This window comes from Panthera leo, chromosome D1 (assembly GCF_018350215.1).
Source record: "Panthera leo isolate Ple1 chromosome D1, P.leo_Ple1_pat1.1, whole genome shotgun sequence".
Classification (NCBI taxonomy): domain Eukaryota; kingdom Metazoa; phylum Chordata; class Mammalia; order Carnivora; family Felidae; genus Panthera; species Panthera leo.
In genome coordinates, this window is record NC_056688.1 from 4,879,909 (window position 1) to 4,898,070 (window position 18,162).

An 18,162-nucleotide genomic window follows, 5' to 3' on the forward strand; every position below is an offset into this window, starting at 1 on the left:
ACAATACTGCCACCAACATCTCCTCTCTTTTCGCGTGCCCACGAATAAAGGCAGCGGGCACTGGTACTTCCAAGTCCTCAGAAGGCAGCCCCCACTCAGGTGAAAATGTGTTAACGGGTCTCTTTGGAGACAACTGGACATCAGGATGCCTCTTTATCAGAGACACATGCATGGTTTTCCTTACACTGTCTCTAAGAAACAGAACTACCAAAGACTATTTGGAAACCAAGAATAACCACAGGCTATGTCTACATGGACAGAGGGAACAAGAGAGGTGAGGCAGTGGTTGAGATAAAAGAGAACTCCCTCTTACTAATGGAAAAAAGAATTTTCTCCTGATTATGGTAACATAGTCTAGGTAACCACTCTGATCACAGTTACAAGATTCCCTCTCCAATGTGCCCTGAAGACGTAAGTTCAGTTCACAAATGAGCCTTTCATCAGTTACCATTTCATTTCAAAAGAGGGCATTTGCAATTCCACAAAATGATTTGTCTTTGGTTACTGGTATTTTCTTTAAAATATTAAAAACAGGGGCTCCTGGGTGGCTTGGTCGGTTAGGTGACTGACTTTGGCTCAGGTCATCATCTCACGGTTCATGGGTTTGAGGCTGCATCAGGCTCTGTGCTGACTGCTCAGAGTCTGGAGCCTGCTTTGGGTTCTGTCTCCCTCTCTGTCTGCCCCTCCCCTGCTCACTCTCTCTCTCTCTCTCTCAAAAATTAAAAAAAAAATTTTTTTGAATACAATTCAAAAAATAATAATGACACTAAACACAAGAGCAAACAGGTTGTAGTGCTCACCACATACAAGGAACTGTGCCAAGTATATTGACTAATTTGATCCAAATACCACACTTTGGAAGCAGCAAATCCAATGAGAATGATTAAGTTTTATTTTAGAATATGTGGGGAGAGATTAATTTGACATCATTTGCCTCCATTAGGGTAAACCATTTAAAGTCACTAATGGCCTCAAACTAAAAGCCATCTCACGAGTTTAAATATGTTTCTCCTAGTACCACACTTTTGAGTACTCATGTGACAAGGTTTCAAAGCAATTCCCTCTGAAATGACAATTAACATAATTATCCAGCACTTAAAACATATGGCATTGTACTAGGTACCGAGATTATGTTTCCACTAAATCTTCTTTTCTTCTGTTTTGGTTTAAAAAAATAATCACAGTGCATCCTACTAGCCACAAATATAGTCTCGATCCCCAGGGCAATGACTATTGGCCCCAAATGTTAAATGATGCTTGATGACCTTTCAAAAGGTACTAGGATTTGAATGTTAGCTCCTCAAAAGTGCTCACAATCTTATACAAATAAATGATGGCAGCTCAGAGACAACATTAACTATGTGAATTATAAATATGCACTGTCTTTCATGTCAATGAGTTTAACTCCTCCGTTTTAAGCTAGACTGCATCAGAAGGTGAATTTAGCCTTCTGCATTTCCAACTGCTTTCTGCCATAGGCAGTTGTAAGTAAACCGTACACTTATCTGGAGCTTTCTATTTACAGAATACTCCCACTGAAATTATCTCATTTATTCATAGCATCTAATCTTCAATTAGCTGTTACCATCGTCATCCTCCCTTATAAAACAGATTAAAGTAACTTTAAACTTCTATGTGCTGGTGAGGGCTGGAGTTCCTGTTCCTTGATTTTGTCTTCTTACATTACACCATATCCCAACGATGTCAAGAAAAGAAAGATTAAAGACAAATATGGAACGTGGAACTAACTAAACTAACTAAAGCAATACCTCTCCTTGAACTGTATTAGGCTTGTAATGACTCTGAGTCGACTTTCCTAAAGGATTCTAAAATCCCATTTAAAGCCTCTCAGGTTGGTACCATTAAACCTGACTGTATTACGAAGGCACAATTAGGAGATTCAGTGGAGGAGAAGATGGAAAGAACACAAGAAGAAGAAAAGTTAAAAAGGAAAGACAATACCAAAAGGGAATTTCATTTAAAAGGATTAAACAAAAATAAACCAAAGGACGTCAGTCCAGGGGTCCCAAGGAGTGGCCCCACAGCCACTGTAAAGAAGAGTGACTTGGGTGGCAGGAAAGTGCATGCCCAACAGCTGTGTTTGAGTAATTATCTTTAATTTTCCCCAAATAATGACCAAAATCTATTTTACTTACCCAATAACTTGGTGCTCATAATACTGCAGTGTCCTCTGGAGAGTCTGCTGTATCGTCTGAGGCTGGAGAAGAAGAAGAAAAATAAAAATATATTATCACCACATCAGTGTCTTTCCCTTTCTGAGCATCAGAGGCAGATATGGGTCTTCTGATTTATCTCCTACAAGTTTTCACTTTAAAATATTAACCCATTATGCATTTTGCCATGTATTTTCTCCACAGGAAGTAATATGAGGTACTCAGCAATTACCCCGAATTTCCCAGCATTTCAAGGGTGATAGCATTTCCTAGCCATATTTTTTCCAATTCTTTTGCACCAGCCCTTAGGTTCATTACAATACTCAATATTTATTGTGGTTGTCTACAACAAACCGAGGCCTTGAGGGCAGTGGAGGGGAGATGGACTCAAGAAACAAGGGCCATGCCCAGATCAAGCCTCACCTCCTCAAGGACTCGAGAGTTTTCAAGCAAGGATGCTGAGGCCTCCAAGAGGGGCCACAGGTGCTCTGGGCAACAAAATGGGGTCTGCGGCAAATACATAACTAGTTCCCAGCCGAATTGTATAATCCTTGCCTTTCTGGGAGAGCTGAAGATAGTTTCTTACTCCCAGGTCAACAAATTTTTCTTAGACTTATTTAAGCAACAGAGCCTGGGCTTGAGGTTTCTGACCCAGGTAGCCACGAAGATCCCTGAACATAGACTTTATTAAGAAATTGGGGTAAGAACCAAATCAGAAATTAATTTTTGGAGGAATCAGCCTCCAAGTGTGCAAGGAAATGGGTACAGGGCAAATGCCTTCAACAGCTGTTTTTCATTTACACCAGGTGAAGAAGATGAACAGGAGGCCTCATGCTGGCATGGATGTTTCTTCTCTTCAGCACAGAATCAAAGCACAGTAGATAGAATGTGCCCAAGCAAGAAAAATCACTCCTGAATTGAGAAGCAATGGAGCTGTTGAGAAATCTAAAGAAGCAGCAGACACAAAAATCCCAGTGCACAAGAAAAGTGTGCTTTAAAAACTCAACCCACGGCCAAGCTAAACCAAGTCATTATCAGTCACTGGCCGGGTACCCCTGGGAGCTGGGCCTCTTGCACTGGCTGGGAAGCTTGTGAGCTAAGATAACTTTCTCTTTGGCAACATGCCCTAAAAGCAGTGACTATGCACACAGGGATTACCCTTCCAATAACCTCTGGTCACAAAACATGGAACAGAACGCAGGAACTAGAGTGCCTAGGGCCAGTTAAGACCAGAATGACCTCATTTGTATAAAAGGACATTTTTTTCCCTGCACCACGAATTTCCTAGTCATTAAAAAGCACATGTTTGTGAGAGGGGTTAAGCCTTTTTTAAAAAAAAAAAATTTTTTTAACGTTTATTTATTTTTGAGACAGAGAGAGACAGAGGATGAATGGGGGAGGGTCACAGAGAGAGGGAGACACAGAATCTGAAACAGGCTCCAGGCTCTGAACTGTCAGCACAGAGCCCGACGCGGGGCTCAAACCCACCGACCGTGAGATCGTGACCTGAGCCGAAGTCGGACGCTTAACCGACCAAGCCACCCAGGCGCCCTGAGGAGTTAAGCCTTTTAAAGAGCTGACTTTTTTCTTTTGTGAAACCATTACTTTTTTTTCCCCCCAGCAGGAGTTAAATTTATAGTTTCCAACTACATTAAAAGGGAAACGTTCTCTGGGAATATCCAACAGAGCTCCAATGCCAGAAAGCATTTATATACTTCCTGTCGCTTGCCAGAGCTGGTGGGCACATTCTCATGGTCTAAACTGCAAGCACAGAGGGTGATTGGAGACTATCTTCTCATCGTCAGCAAGTAAAGGATGACTTCAGCACAGAACATCTCATCACCATGGATTCACAGAGTCCTCTTCAGAGTTTGCCTGATTGCTCACCCAATGGCTCTTATCGGTGAGAGATGTCTTCACGTAATCTCGGGGTCTCTCTTGACCTGAATAAAAAAGCCACGTGTGGGCCAAAGCCATCCACGGGGGTGACTTCTGCCTTGAGAGTCATAGAGTCCATTCTTAGTCCACGTATGTCAGCAATGCCGGTCAGTATATTAATGGGAAAAACAGGGGCTTTGAAGATATGCAGACCTTCTCTCCTCCTCTAAGAATACACCTCCATACCTGTCCCTGACTCAAGAGGTCATCCAACTTTCTACAGGCCAAGATCCCATTCTTCTTACCTGTATCTGCTCCTTCCTTTCAGAAGGAATTTAGACGATTTTAGAACAAAGGGTTTAATATCAAAGTGAGTTAAAAAATCCACTCAAAAGCCACATGACCTTGGGCAGTTTACTTAAGCTAAGATTCCTCATGTGTACATTATTTTTATGGAGATTAATTGAAATAAAGCAAAGTCTTCAGTGCACAGTAGATACATAATAAATGATAGTTACAATGATACTCGGCTGTAAAACATGGCTTCTATCCTCAATAGTCTCATAATCTAGTGGAGGGGCACAAGATTTGTCATACCACCCAGCCCACAAGTGTGATGTTTTGAGATCCTTACCACCTAAAAATTCAATACAGCTCCTACTACTGTTAATCATAAGAGGGTGCTGATTCCAGTAGACAAAGGAAACAACAGAAAAATGGCAGTTTCATTTCCAATGAAAACTTCATATCAGTCCAGAGATGGTTATAGAAGCAGAATTCTGAAAATTAAGATTGAGGATAGTCCTAGAAAGCAGGCTTACAAGTGGGAAGGACACTGAAGCCCCATAGTTGAGATCAAGACCTGAGGCCTTAAGATTTACAAAGAATAAGAAACCATGAATCTCCTTCCTAGGACACAAAGAATGGGCAACAGGAGAACCAGTTGGCCTAATCATTTTATAGCCAAATGCTGAAGGATCTGAGAGACAAGGGTGGGGAAAAAGATGAAATCCAGTATTCCTATCATAAAAACAACAACAACAACAACAATCAAAGAGGTCTATGATTCTTCTCTGCTTACCCCAAGCTAAGATAGAGATAGTAGCCTCTCATTGTTCCTGTTCAACCCCAAGAGGCAATGGCTAAGAACATAGAGCTGGAGACACAAGGCAGCCATCTGGGTCCTGCACACAGATCATCTGGGGCAGACAGAAGGTACTCAATGGCTGCCATCACATGGCCACAAGATCTCCTTCATCTCCTGTCTCATGAAAAGCTTCACTCTGCTTCGCCAGCAGTACTGACCCTTGCACACTAAATGTTATGCTCACTTAAGGTCATGGGATCCAAACATTCAGCCATGGAACAGTCCCAACAGAGCCAGAGAAGTGGTCCCCGAGGAGTGGGAGGAAGCAGTTCCCAGAAGCTGGCCCTGCAGAGGCTGCAACGCAGTCCCTGTCATGGACATCTGCACCAGATGGGATCAAGGTAGGAGGCAGGGAAGCAAGACATGCGTGTGTGTGCCCATGAAACACACTCGTCATCATATAAAGCACATGCTCACCTCGATTTTACAGATCAAGAAGTTGAGGCTCAGATTGGTTCAGTAAAGAACCCAAGATCACAAAGGTAGGAAGTGAATAAGCCACTAAAAGCCAGGACTGGCTTCAAAGTGTACCCCTCTTTCTACGAGATGCCTTGAGGGTCCCTCTCATCTTTAACATTCTGGGATTTATATATTGTTTGCTAATATTGACAGCACTTCATCCTTCCAAAAACAAACAAAACTTCATAGCTAATTTTAGTTTTTTAATGTTTATTTATTTTTGAGAGAGAGAGACAGAGACAGAGACAGAGCATGAGTGGGGCAGGGGCAGAGAGAGGCATAGACAGAATAGGAAGCTGGTTCTAGGCTCTGAGCTGTCAGCACCGAGTCTGACAGGGGGCTCAAACTCACAAATCGTGAGACCACGACCTGAGCCGAGGTAGGACACTTAACCACCTGAGCCACCCAGGTGACCTTGATAATTTTAAAACAAGCTTCTCATTTCTGCTTTATGGCACACACCCATAGGCTACAGAATTAATGGAAACCCTAGGCCGCCCTTTAAAGAAATGTCTGTAAATAGCCATGTCATTTTATTTACTTAAATATGAGGAAATTACATATCAATGTCAGCAATTAAATGATAGAGATATACACTTAATTACTAACTCTCTAGGCCAGTGGTTTTCTATTCTGTCTGTACATTAAAATCACCTTGGGGGGGGGGGGGCGCCTGGGTGGCTCAGTCAGTTAAGCGGCCGACTTCAGCTCAGGTCATGATCTCGCGGTCCGTGAGTTCGAGCCCCACGTCGGGCTCTGTGCTGACAGCTCAGAGCCTGGAGCCTGTTTCAGATTCTGTGTCTCCCTCTCTCTGACCCTCCCCCGTTCATGCTCTGTCTCTCTCTGTCTCAAAAATAAATAAACGTTAAAAAAAAAATAAATAAAATCACCTTGGGGAACTCTAAAAATACCAATGCCTGAGTTCCACCTCCAAATTTTCCAACTCAAATGGTCTGGGAGATCCAGTTGCTTCTAATGTGCAGTCACGGGTTGCATTCCTGTAGTTTAAGGTATAAACATGATGATCAAGACCAATAACACTCTATAAACCTTATCTTAACTGAGTAAGTCCACATTAATGAGAACACACTCTTTATTCAAATATCAAGAGAAGTAAGCTTCTGAGAGGTGTTCATACATAACTGCCAAGTTTAACACAGTTCCATTTATTAACTGTCACTAATGACTTATAGTTAATGTGAATTTCTTAGATAAATAAAGAGCTATATTGCTTGAGGCATACATAAAGGATGTTTAAAATTTTCATATAACTCAGTCCCAGGCACTTATGTCAGCAATGCTGGGACACATACATACAACATAACAGCTAGTAAGACACTCCCTCTATGAGAGGCACTGCTGTAAGCTCTCTGCACAAGAACTCCTTTGTTCATCACATCAACAGCATGACATAGACATGGGTGTTATTATTTTACAGATAAGAGAATGGAGACACACAAAATTGGAGCTGCCTATGTCACACAGGTAAAAAGAGGCAAAACCCGTACTGAAGAGTAGGTAATCTGCTCCAGAGTCCAGGCACAAAGGCTCCAACCTACACTGCACATTACACTTAAGACTTTGGATCTGGTTGTACACTTTACAGTTCACGTTTTGTAACGCGTGCCGTGCCAGCGGATCTTCCACCGGTCACAGGGGCCTCCAGGGAAACAGTCAGGCTGGTGTTATTGTCACCATTTGACTGAAAAAGAACCAAAGTTAGAGATGTTACAAGTCCTCTTTTGCAAACAGAGCATCTCTCCCCTTAGAAAGTGTTTCCAGTAAGAATTTTTTTTAACGTCAACACACAATTAAAGAATCACATGGATTCAAATTGTCTGCTTCTTGAGGACACATTTAAAAATCTTGACACCAAACCTGTATAGACAAAGAAAGACATAGGCAAAATCAGGAATAAAGTCTTGCCTTGGACACACGTTTCCACTCCTCCTCTCACAACTCTTTGTCCTCCTCTGGTTCACCCCTTCCTTACACCCTGGGCATCTAATATCTTCATGCTGCATTCTGATAGGCTCAATCGCTTCCATCATCATGTAAACTCCCTAAACAGGTCTCCAGTAATCATCATTGCATAATCTACTTCCTTTTCTCATCAAAATTTTAAATACCTTTAGTGCTCTTATCTCAGGTGGTGCTCAGAAGGAGTCATACCTCCATTTCCTCAAAAACTCGATCCCTGGTCCTAAGGTAGAGGATGATAAAAAAGGAGCTTCCCTACATTATAAAATATGGTCTGACCAGTAATAGTGGAATTGTGGTAAATAGGCTTATCAGTGAGAGACAAACTGGGGGCAGAAACCACTTCTCATCTAAATCACACCACAGGGACCTCCATGTTCTCCACAAAATTATTTCACATAGTAGTACATGATATGCCAAATTCCATCATTTAACATGACCAAAATCATAACGTGAGATACCCTATCTTTACAGCTAAGCCTGTAGACACCAATGGATCAAGTGAGATGATTGGTGTTATTAATAAAACTAGTCAAAACAAAAAGTCACTTCTGACAAACAGCTTAACTGCTTCTGAAAGATATGTGATTGCAGTAATCATCAATCTTGCTAAATATGCAGACAAAATATTCACTTTTCCAGCCTCTGACTAAAGTTATTACATATATCGCCCCAGAGAGAGAGAGAGAGAGAGAGAGAGAGAGAGAGAGAAGTGGCAAATTATGTATAAAACATTGAGTCAAGACCTCTGTATTTCAAGCCCAGCTGTGCTACTGATTTTTTATAAAATTAGCCAACATCTCTTCACCTGGGAGAAGGAAACTTTGAGGAAAAAAATGCTTCCATTTTCCCATGTGAAAAACACTTGCAAGAAGTTCCTAGTTCTCAGGGTCATTTGAAGTAAAGCATTGTCAAGTTAACCACTTGAAAACAGAGGGTCAGATCACACTGAAAACTCAACCATCTCTCAGGAAGCTTGGCAGTACCTTCATCGGCTATGTGGTGGGAACCACCTGACCCCTTTCATCAGCGACTTGGGGTGAGTCGCCTGTACCCCTCATCATTGTCCTGCACCCCTTCATCGGCGACATGGGAGTATACCACATGCCCCCTTCATCGGCGATGTGGGGGTGGGGGGGCCGCCTAATGCAACTGATTTCTGTGCATTGATTTTATATCCTGCAACTTTGCTGAATTCATGAATCAATTCGAGCAGTTTTTTGGTGGAATCTTTAGGGTTTTCCATATAGAATATCATGTCATCTGTGAGAAGTAAAAGTTTGACCTCCTGGCTGATTTGGATGCCTTTTATTTCTTTGTATTATCTGATTGCAGAGGCTAAGACTTCCAGTATTATGTTGAATAACAGTGGTGGGTGTGGATGGACATCCCTGTCTTATTCCTGACCTTAGGGGGAAAGCTCTCAGTTTTTCCACATTGGGGATGATATTAATGTTGGGTCATTCATTTATGGCTTTTATGATCTCCAGGTGTGCTCCTTCTATCCCTACTTTCTTGAGGGTTTTTATCAAGAAAGGATGCTGTATTTTGTCAAATGCTTTCTCTGCATCTATTGAGAGGATCATATGGTTCTTGTCCTTTCTTTTATTGATGTGATGAATCACGTTAATTATTTTGCGGATATTGAACCAGCCCTGCATCCCAGGTATAAATCCCACTTGGTCGTGGTGAATAATTTTTTAATGTATTGTTGGAGCTGGTTGGCTAATATCTTGTTGAGGATTTTTGCATCCATGTTCATCAGGGAAATTGGTCTATAGTTCTCCTTTTTCTTGGGGTCTCTGTGTGGTTTTGGAATCAAGGTAATGCTGGCTTCATAGAAAGAGTGTGGAAGTTTCCTTCCATTTCTATTTTTTGGAACAGCGTCAAGAGAATAGGTGTTAACTCTTCCATAAATGTTTGGTAGAACTCCCCTGGAAAGCCATCTGGCCCTGGACTCTTGGTTTTTGGCAGATTTTTGATTACTAATTCAATTTCCTTACTGATTATGGGTCTGTTCAAATTTTCTATTTCTTCCTGTTTCAGTTTTGGTAGTGTATATATTTCTAGGAATTTGTCCATTTCTTCCAGATTGCCCATTTTATTGGCATATAATTGCTCACAATATTCTCTTATTATTGTTTTTATTTCTGCTGTGTTGGTTGTGATCTCTCCTCTTTCATTCTTGATTTTATTTATTTGGGTCCTTTCCTTTTTCTTTTTGATCAGACTGGCTAGTGGTCTATCAATTTTGTTAGTTCCTTCAAAGAACAAGCTTCTGGTTTCATTGATCTGTTCTACTGGTTTTTTTTTGTTTTTGTTTGTTTGTTTGTTTGTTTGTTTTTTGTTTTGGTTTCAATGGCATTAATTTCTGCTCTAATCTTTATTATTTCCTGCCTTCTTCTGGTTTTGGGTTTTATTTGCTGTTCTTTTTCCAGCTCCTTAAGGTGTAAAGTTAGGCTGTGTATGTGAGATCTTTATTCTTTGTTTAGGAAGGCCTGGATTGCTATATACTTTCCTCTTATGACTGCCTTTGCTGCATCCCAGATGTTTTGGGTTGTGGTGTTATCATTTTCATTGACTTCCATTCATTCTTTAGTAGGATGTTTTTCAGTCTCCTAGTATTTGTTACCTTTCCAAATTTTTTCTTGTGGTTGATTTTGAGTTTCATAGCGTTGTAGTCTGAAAATATGCATGGTATGATCTTGATCTTTTTGTACTTACTTAGGGCTGATTTGTGTCCCAGTATATGGTCTATTCTGGAGAACGTTCCATGTGCACTGGAGAAGAATGTATATTCTGCTGCTTTAGGATGAATTGTTCTGAATATATCTGTTAAGTCCATCTGGTCCAGAGTGTCATTCAAAGCCATTGTTTTCTTGTTGATTTTTTGATTAGATGATCTGTCCATTGCTATGAGTGGGGTGTTGAAGTCTCCTACTATGATGGTATTACTATCGATGAGTTTCTTTATGTTTATGATTAATTGATTTATATATTTGGGTGCTATCACATTTGGAGCATGAATGTTTACAATTGTTAGGTCTTCTTGGTGGATAGACCCCTTCATTATGATATAATGCCCTTCTGCATCTCTTGATACAGTCTTTATTTTAAAGTCTAGATTGTCTGATATAAGTATGGCTACTCCAGCTTTCTTTTGTTGACCTTAGCATGATAGATGGTTCTCCATCCCCTTATTTTCAATCAGAAGGTGTCTTTAGGTCTAAAGTGGGTCTCTTGTAAACAGCATATAGACGGATCTTGTTTTCTTACCCATTTTGTTACCCTATGTCTTTTGATTGGAGCATTGAGTCCATTGATGTTTAGAGTGAGTACTGAAAGATACGAATTTATTGCCATTATGATGCTTGTAGAGTTGGAGTTTCTGGGGGTGTTCTCTGGTCTTTTCTAATCTTTGTTGCTTTTAGAATGTATGTATGTATGTATGTATGTATTTCTCTATCTATATATATTTTTTAATCTTCTCTCCCCTCACAGAGTCCCCCTTAAAATTTCTTGCAGGGATGGCTTACTGGTCACAAACTCCTTTAATTTTTGTTTGGGAAACTTTTTATCTCTCCTTCTATTTTGAATGACGTCCTTGCTGGATAAAGAATTCTTGGCTGCATATTTTTATGATTCAGCACACCGAATATATCCCACCACTCCTTTCTGGCCTGCCAAGTTTCTGTGGATAGGTTTGCTGCAAACCTGATCTGTCTTCCCTTGTAGATTAGGGACTTTTTTTCCCTTGCTGCTTTCATGATTCTCTCCTTGTCTGAATATTTTGTGAATTTGACTATGATATGCCTTGTTGATGGTCAGTTTTTGTTGAATTTAATGGGGGTCCTCTGTGCTTCCTCGATTTTGATGTCTGTGTCTTTCCCCAGGTTAGGAAAGTTTTCTGCTATGATTTGCTCACAGAACCCTTTTACCCCTATCTCTCTCTCTTCCTCTTCTGGGACCCTGATGATTCTGATGTTTGTCCTTTTTAATGAGTCACTGATTTCTCTAATTCTTAAATGATGCTTTTTTGCCTTAATTTCCCTCTTTTATTCTGCTTCATTATTCTCTATAAGTTTGCCCTCTATATCACTGATTCTCTGTTCTGCCTCATTCATCCTTGCTGCCGCTGCATCCATCTGTGATTGCAGCTCAGTTATAGCATTTTTAATTTCATTCTTGCTATTTTTTACTTCTTTTATCTCTGCAGAAAGGGATTCTGATCTATTTTTGACTCTAGCTAGTATTCGTATTATTGTGATTCTAAATTCTGGTTCAGACATCTTGCTTGTATGTGTGTTGGTTAAATCCCTGGCTGTCATTTCTTTGTGTTCTTTTTTTTGGGGGGTGAATTCCTTCATTCATCATCATGAAGGGAGAAAAGGAAGTAATGAGGTAGAAAAATTGAAATTAAAAAAAATTAAAATTAAAAAAATATTAAGATTAAAAAATTAAACACACACACACACACACAAATTTAATAAATGATGTTAGATCCTAGGTGTGTTTTGGTGTGTGTGTTGAAGGTGGTTTGACAGATAAGAGAAAAAAAGTGGTGGAAAAAGAAAAAAAAAGTAAATTATTTGAGAATTTGAAAAAATGAATACACTGAAGTAGACTAAAATGAGATGATGGATGTAAACTAGAATTTGAAAAAATATACACAGAAGTAAAGAATATAGTAGAAAAAGCTAAAGAAAAATATTTTTATTAAAAATTAAAAATAAAAATGAATTTTTTCTTTTTCTATATTCAAGAAAAAGAAAAGAAATGAAAAAGAGAAAAAAGAAAAAAGAAAAAATGAGAAAAGGAAATCATTTGAAAATTTGAAAAACTGAATACACTGTATTAGATTAAAATAATATGGAAGTAAAATAGAATTTGAAAAAAATTATATAAAAGCAAAAAATATAGTAAAAAATTTAAAGAAAAATATTTTTAATGGAAATTGAAGGTAAAAATCAATTTTCTCTTTCTGCATTAAAGCAAAAGAAAAGAAACAACAAAGAGAAAAAAAGAAAAAGAGAAAAGAAGAAAAAAATGAAATCGTATGAAAATTTGAAAACGTGAATACACTCAAGTAGACCAAAATAAAATGATGTAAGTAAAATAGAATTTGAAAAAATTTACACAAAACTGAATAATATAGTAATAAAAAATAAAGAAAAATACTTTTAATAAAAATTGAAAATAAAAATGAATTTTTTCTCTATCTGTATTCCAGAAAAAGAAGAAGAAAAAAAAAAAAAGAAAGAAAACTGAATAGATGGACCTGCTAACAGATTGAAGTAGGACTGAAATTACTTTGTTTTCCCATAGAAGTCAGCCGACATAGCGCTTTATAGTCCATAAACTAAGCCGGCAGTGAGACTCGCGTTCTTGAAGAGCGAAGTTGGCCCAGTTGGGCAGAACTCAGTGTAACAGCTCTGCTCTCCACTAGATGGCGCTGCTAGCCTACTGGGGTGGATTGTTGCGGTGGTTGTAGGTGCGTATGCGCATGCGCAGGAGCGGTGAAAATGAGCCACCCAGCTACCCTGTCCTCCCGGATCAGCAATCGTGCACCTGTCCTCTGTCTTCAGCTTTCGTCCACTCCCCGCTTTTTCACTCTCAATGACCAGGCCTCAGGCAGTATCTCTCTCCCGAGTTTTGTCTCAGATGCGGCTATTTTCCCTGGCCCCCTACTTCTGAAGACTGCGGCGTGGACCTGTTCCACCCCTCTGTGGAACAGCCTCACTGAACAATGGCCGAATAAGCTATGGCTGAATATGGCTGCACCCAGAAACGCTTGCTGGACCGTGCTGCTGCCAGTGCCCTGAGACTACGGCCAGGTGCCAGCCCGCCACAGAAAAAGTTCGGAAGATAATATAGCAACAGCATTTCAGGGATTATGGAAGATCACATCACATCACACATCTGAAACCAGGCTTCACCTGTAACGACCTTGTTCCAGCACCAGCGAATGTGGCTGTTTTCTGGGGTCTGCTGGGACCAGGTGGCTTCAACAGTCTCTACCAAATGTCCTTCCAGCAGTGGAACCGCTTTCACCGGGTGGCTCAAGATCCTTCCGGACCCCACTCTGTTCCTGGGGATTCACCCTTCCCACCAGACCACCAGCAGGTATCGAACTGCAGAGTTGCAGACTGCGTTCTCCTTGTTTGCAGTCTTAATGGAATTTAAACTCTCTCCTTTCTCCCTTTTTAGGTTAGTCCCTGCAGCTGTTTCCAACTTTCGACTTTCTCTCCAGCTGCTTTTGGGAAGGGGTGCTTTTCCCCCCTCCCCCAGTCTCTGTCCTCTCTCTACTTGCAAAAGCACCTCCCTTCCTGCACCTTCTCGCTCCCCAAGTTCACTTCTCCGTGCCACGTACCTGATGAATTCTGTGGTTCAGGTTGTGCAGATTGTCGTGTTAATCCTCCAGTCGGTTTTCTGGGTGTGTAGGATGGTTTAGTGTTGGCCTGGCTGTATTTCATGGACGGGAGACACACAAAAAACTTCCATGCTGTTCCGCCATCTTGGCTCCACCCCTGTAATTTTTTTATTGGCTTAACTCTACATCTCCTGTTCATTAGTCTGCATCCGTGGCTTAACTGGTGCTGAATTCCTGACCAGACGTAACAATGTCCAAATAACACCGGGGAATTTGTCATCTGACTTGGCACCTCAGCCTCAGGTTATCGGTTCTGCCTGTGGCTCCTCTCCCTCATCTAAAGAGCTGCTACCATAACGTGAGCCTCACATCTTCATAGGATTGGGTCTAAAAGGCAGGAAATGTCTCGTTGTCATCCGTGAAGAGAACTTCCCAACAGACCCCACAATGTTTCCCACAGCTTCTGTTGACTCAGATCAGACCCCTGACATTAACAGCCTCTGTGAGGAGTAGACCCATGGTAGGCAGCCTGACGAGGGTAGGGACATGGCATCGAGGGTGCCCGGCCACCTGCCATCACAGGTCCGCATCATGTGCACCCCTTCCCATGCTGGACATTGTGACCGTGTGCACTGTTTACTATGAACACTGATGCAGTGAGTGTCCTCATGACCACATGTTGAGGAACATGCTTATTCTCATCCTTAAGAGCATTTCTAGAAGTGGTTCACAAAGATTAAACAGTTCTAGAGCTTTGAGAAGAAAAGGTCATGCGGTTTCCACTTCCAGCTAGTGTTACATGTGCGACCATCCGTACGCCCTCTACCTATGTTCTTCCTGGTCAACTGTACATATTCTTCCCTTTTTTTTTTAATTTAATCTTTGCGAATATAAGTGAAAAATGATGTGTTGTTTTTAAATTTGTATCTCTTTTATTGCAGATGAGATTGATACATCGGTGTTGTTATTGGCTGTTTTTATTCCTTCTTCTGAACCACTTGTTAATCGTCTTTGCCTGTTTTCCTTCACTAAATTAGCACTTAAAGTGGTAGCATAATATATAAGATGCCAAGACCATCACATCGATGACATAATCTGTTACACAGCTGTAGTGCATATCTTGGGGAGTTAAAGTCTTATTATTGTGGGATATCAAGAAGTGAAAGGATTTTATTATTTTTGTTACTAAAATTAATAATTGTAAATTGGGTATAATTAGGTACTTTTCTTAGTAAACAACACAATTGGAGTGTTTTGTAATTTTTTATTTTATGAAGCATGCCAAAATACTCCAAGCAGAGTAAATAATGTGTTTTTAAATGATCAAGTAACATATAAAATAGGAAACCTTGTTGTCCCTTAGCATGAATGTAATAGTGATATGAAAACCTGTCATCTGTCTTGTCATGATAATAAAGCAAATAAAGTCAGTGAATTTTTATGAGCCAGGCACTGCGCTAGATTTCATGTTTTGTTTTTCTGTTTCTCAAAGTTACACATGGTTTACAGAGTCTAAAGGATCTATAGGCTCATTTTTCTGAGTGAGAAATACCACCCCTTGACCTCATTCTTCCATTTCCTATCCCCCAGAGCAAGCTCTTTTTGTTATCCATTACCATATTTTCGAATAACATGCTTCTGTTTTACTTGATTTTGCAATCATGGGCATTCTTTTAATTTCTAGTTTCAAAAGCTTGTTCTGTTTCCAGTCCATTATATATTCCCTTCCTGCCACCTCTTCCTAGCATAATCACATTGTGATTCAGTTCTTACATTGTTGACTGGTTCAGAACTTTTACATTATTAAGATGTAAAGCTGTGCCCGCGGAGCGATGGCTATTCTTGACCTAGACAGCAGTTTTCTTTCCTTGACAATTGACTTTGTTTGCATAGGTTTGTAGGCACTTCTTGCTAATGCTGCCCAAAACTCTATGAGATGCATGTTCACACATATCTGTGCTGTCCACTTCATCCATTTTCTGGAAGACACCGTGTCTGGAGCAGTCTGTTTTGTCCGGTCAGGACTTGTGCCTTCTGTAGCTGGTGCCCAGCTGGTGTTCCTGGAATCTCCTCTTACTGTCCCCCCAAGGCATCCCTTGCCTCTCCCTCTGTTAGACTCCCTGGTTTCCCATTTCCTCCACCTCTTGTTTTGTAGCATATGCTGGTGTAGGGGACATCGGAGATGTATTTTCTGAGACTTTATGTGAGAAAGGGGCAATCCCCTTATGCAGGTGGTGTAAGGGATTCAGCTGCTGCTTACACAGATTACTCCATTCCCTGCCACTGAAGCCCAGTGTTTGGTCCTGACAATTGTTAAATCCTGGGCTGGGCTGGACAACAGTGCTGTTGCTTCATAGCCTTGTTTTGCTGAGTCCAAAATCATTATTTGCATTACACCATATACTGCTCAAGACAGCGTCATTGGTTTCTATGAATAGAAACTTATTCCCTGCATAGGAACTGACAGGTTGATTTGAAAAATGGATCGACATATGTATGTCTGCATATTCATATACCCATTGCAGTTTAGAGCTCAGGAATCAGATATATATTTTTTTCAATTAAATTTTAAACTATCCTTACAACTCAGTATCAAACTCAGAAACCCATAATATTTGGGTAACTCAGTAGGCCCTCACTGGCTGAACTATTGTCATCTGAACTTGATAATAAAATAGGTTTATACGTGAATACATGGGTATATACATCCTTGCTCAAAAATATGCCTGAAACAAATTCCATCTGCTAGTATTCAATCAAAGGGAATATAAAGGGAGCTAGTTTCATTTTATGGGGCAAATAAATATGCTATCATAGTGTTTGTGAATTAGCAAAGTCTTTGGACATACGTCCCATTAAGATCAAGTGGCTTCTTTGTCTTAGAGTATCTCTATTAGAATAGCTATCTTCCTTTGCAAGCACCTCACAAGTATCAAGCTATTCAATCCTCATAATGTTATAGGGTAGGTTATAGTATCATCCCCATTTTACTGCTGGGGCAAGAAGGGTACTGTGGTATTGAACAACTTGTTAAAAATAATGCATCCATTGAATAGTGGACTCAATATTTCAAACCATATAGGCTAGATTCAGAGTCCGAACTCCATTCTGCAAAACTCATTGGTAGGCTGATGAAAGTTTTAACAGCAAGCCATCCTGGGGCAGGGATGGTGTGGTCCAGGAGCCTTTATATTGGTAGCTTTTGCTGATTTTGTGAAATAATGCCACTTGTGTAACTCAGCTTCTAGGTTTAACTGCTATTTTGCGATATTAATTTCAAATTGCCCCTCCTGCATGCATATACAGGTGTAGCTGAAGACCTTCCACCCCTGTCACCCCTTTGCCTTCCCTCTCCAGTGATAACCTCTGTCACTTGTAATTTTATTCACGTAACTACTTAAGTATGCATCCATCGTGGATGTGTGGTGTCATGTACTTCTATCCTAGATTTTCCTATTGGGACTGAAACATCAGTTTGGGGTCTCTGTGTGTTATTTAAAGTGGCAAGGGTGTCGAATGAGGAGCTCACTGATCTCAGACTTCTCAAAGGAGATAATAGATACCCTGAGGGGTAGGTGGTGCTAACAGTTACACCTGCACACCTTCTGGAGGCATTCATTTCATCTAAAGTTTGGGAAAGGCTCTTAGATAAAAGCAATACAGATCTAGTAAGAAGTGAACAAACTTTCCTACATTTTAAGACAGAAGGCAGAGGAGGGCTTCAGATGATTTTCCCTGCCTACATGTATACAGTCACTGTTCTTCTAGGGTCATTTTTTTTTTTTTTTTTTTTTTTTTTTTTTTTTTTTTGGTGTGGAAAAGTTGGAAAGGAACCAACATGACAAAGAAGGAAGAGAACATTTCTGGGACATGGAAGCAGAAGTCGAGCTTAATACTCAGTGTGCTGTCCCTCAGGAGAGTGCCCAACGTGCTGGGAGTGAGGCCAGTCTTACGGCCTTGACCTGGAGCCCCTGGGCTCAGAACCTGGGTGATCCTGGCCGGCCCCCACCTTTTTCTGTTGATACTTTGCACCTTTCCTGTGTTCTTGTTAGTGTTGGAGGGGCAGGGAACCTGTCCATCTGGCTACTCTTTCCCCCTTCTAACTCCATTCTCCACCTGCTCAGGACACCAGAAGCATGTTCACTATAGACGCT

At 40.6% G+C, this 18,162-nt stretch overlaps 1 long non-coding RNA gene across 1 annotated transcript in view; it reads right to left on the reverse strand.

Moving 5' to 3' along the window:
* The window catches only part of LOC122200735, an 89,793-nt gene extending 87,575 nt beyond the window's left edge, over window positions 1–2,218 (reverse strand). Inside the window, exon 1 of the long non-coding RNA XR_006193919.1 lies at window positions 2,157–2,218. This is a non-coding gene — a long non-coding RNA (uncharacterized LOC122200735). The remainder of the gene's footprint in view (window positions 1–2,156) is intronic.
* Between the last annotated feature and the right edge of the window lie 15,944 nt (window positions 2,219–18,162).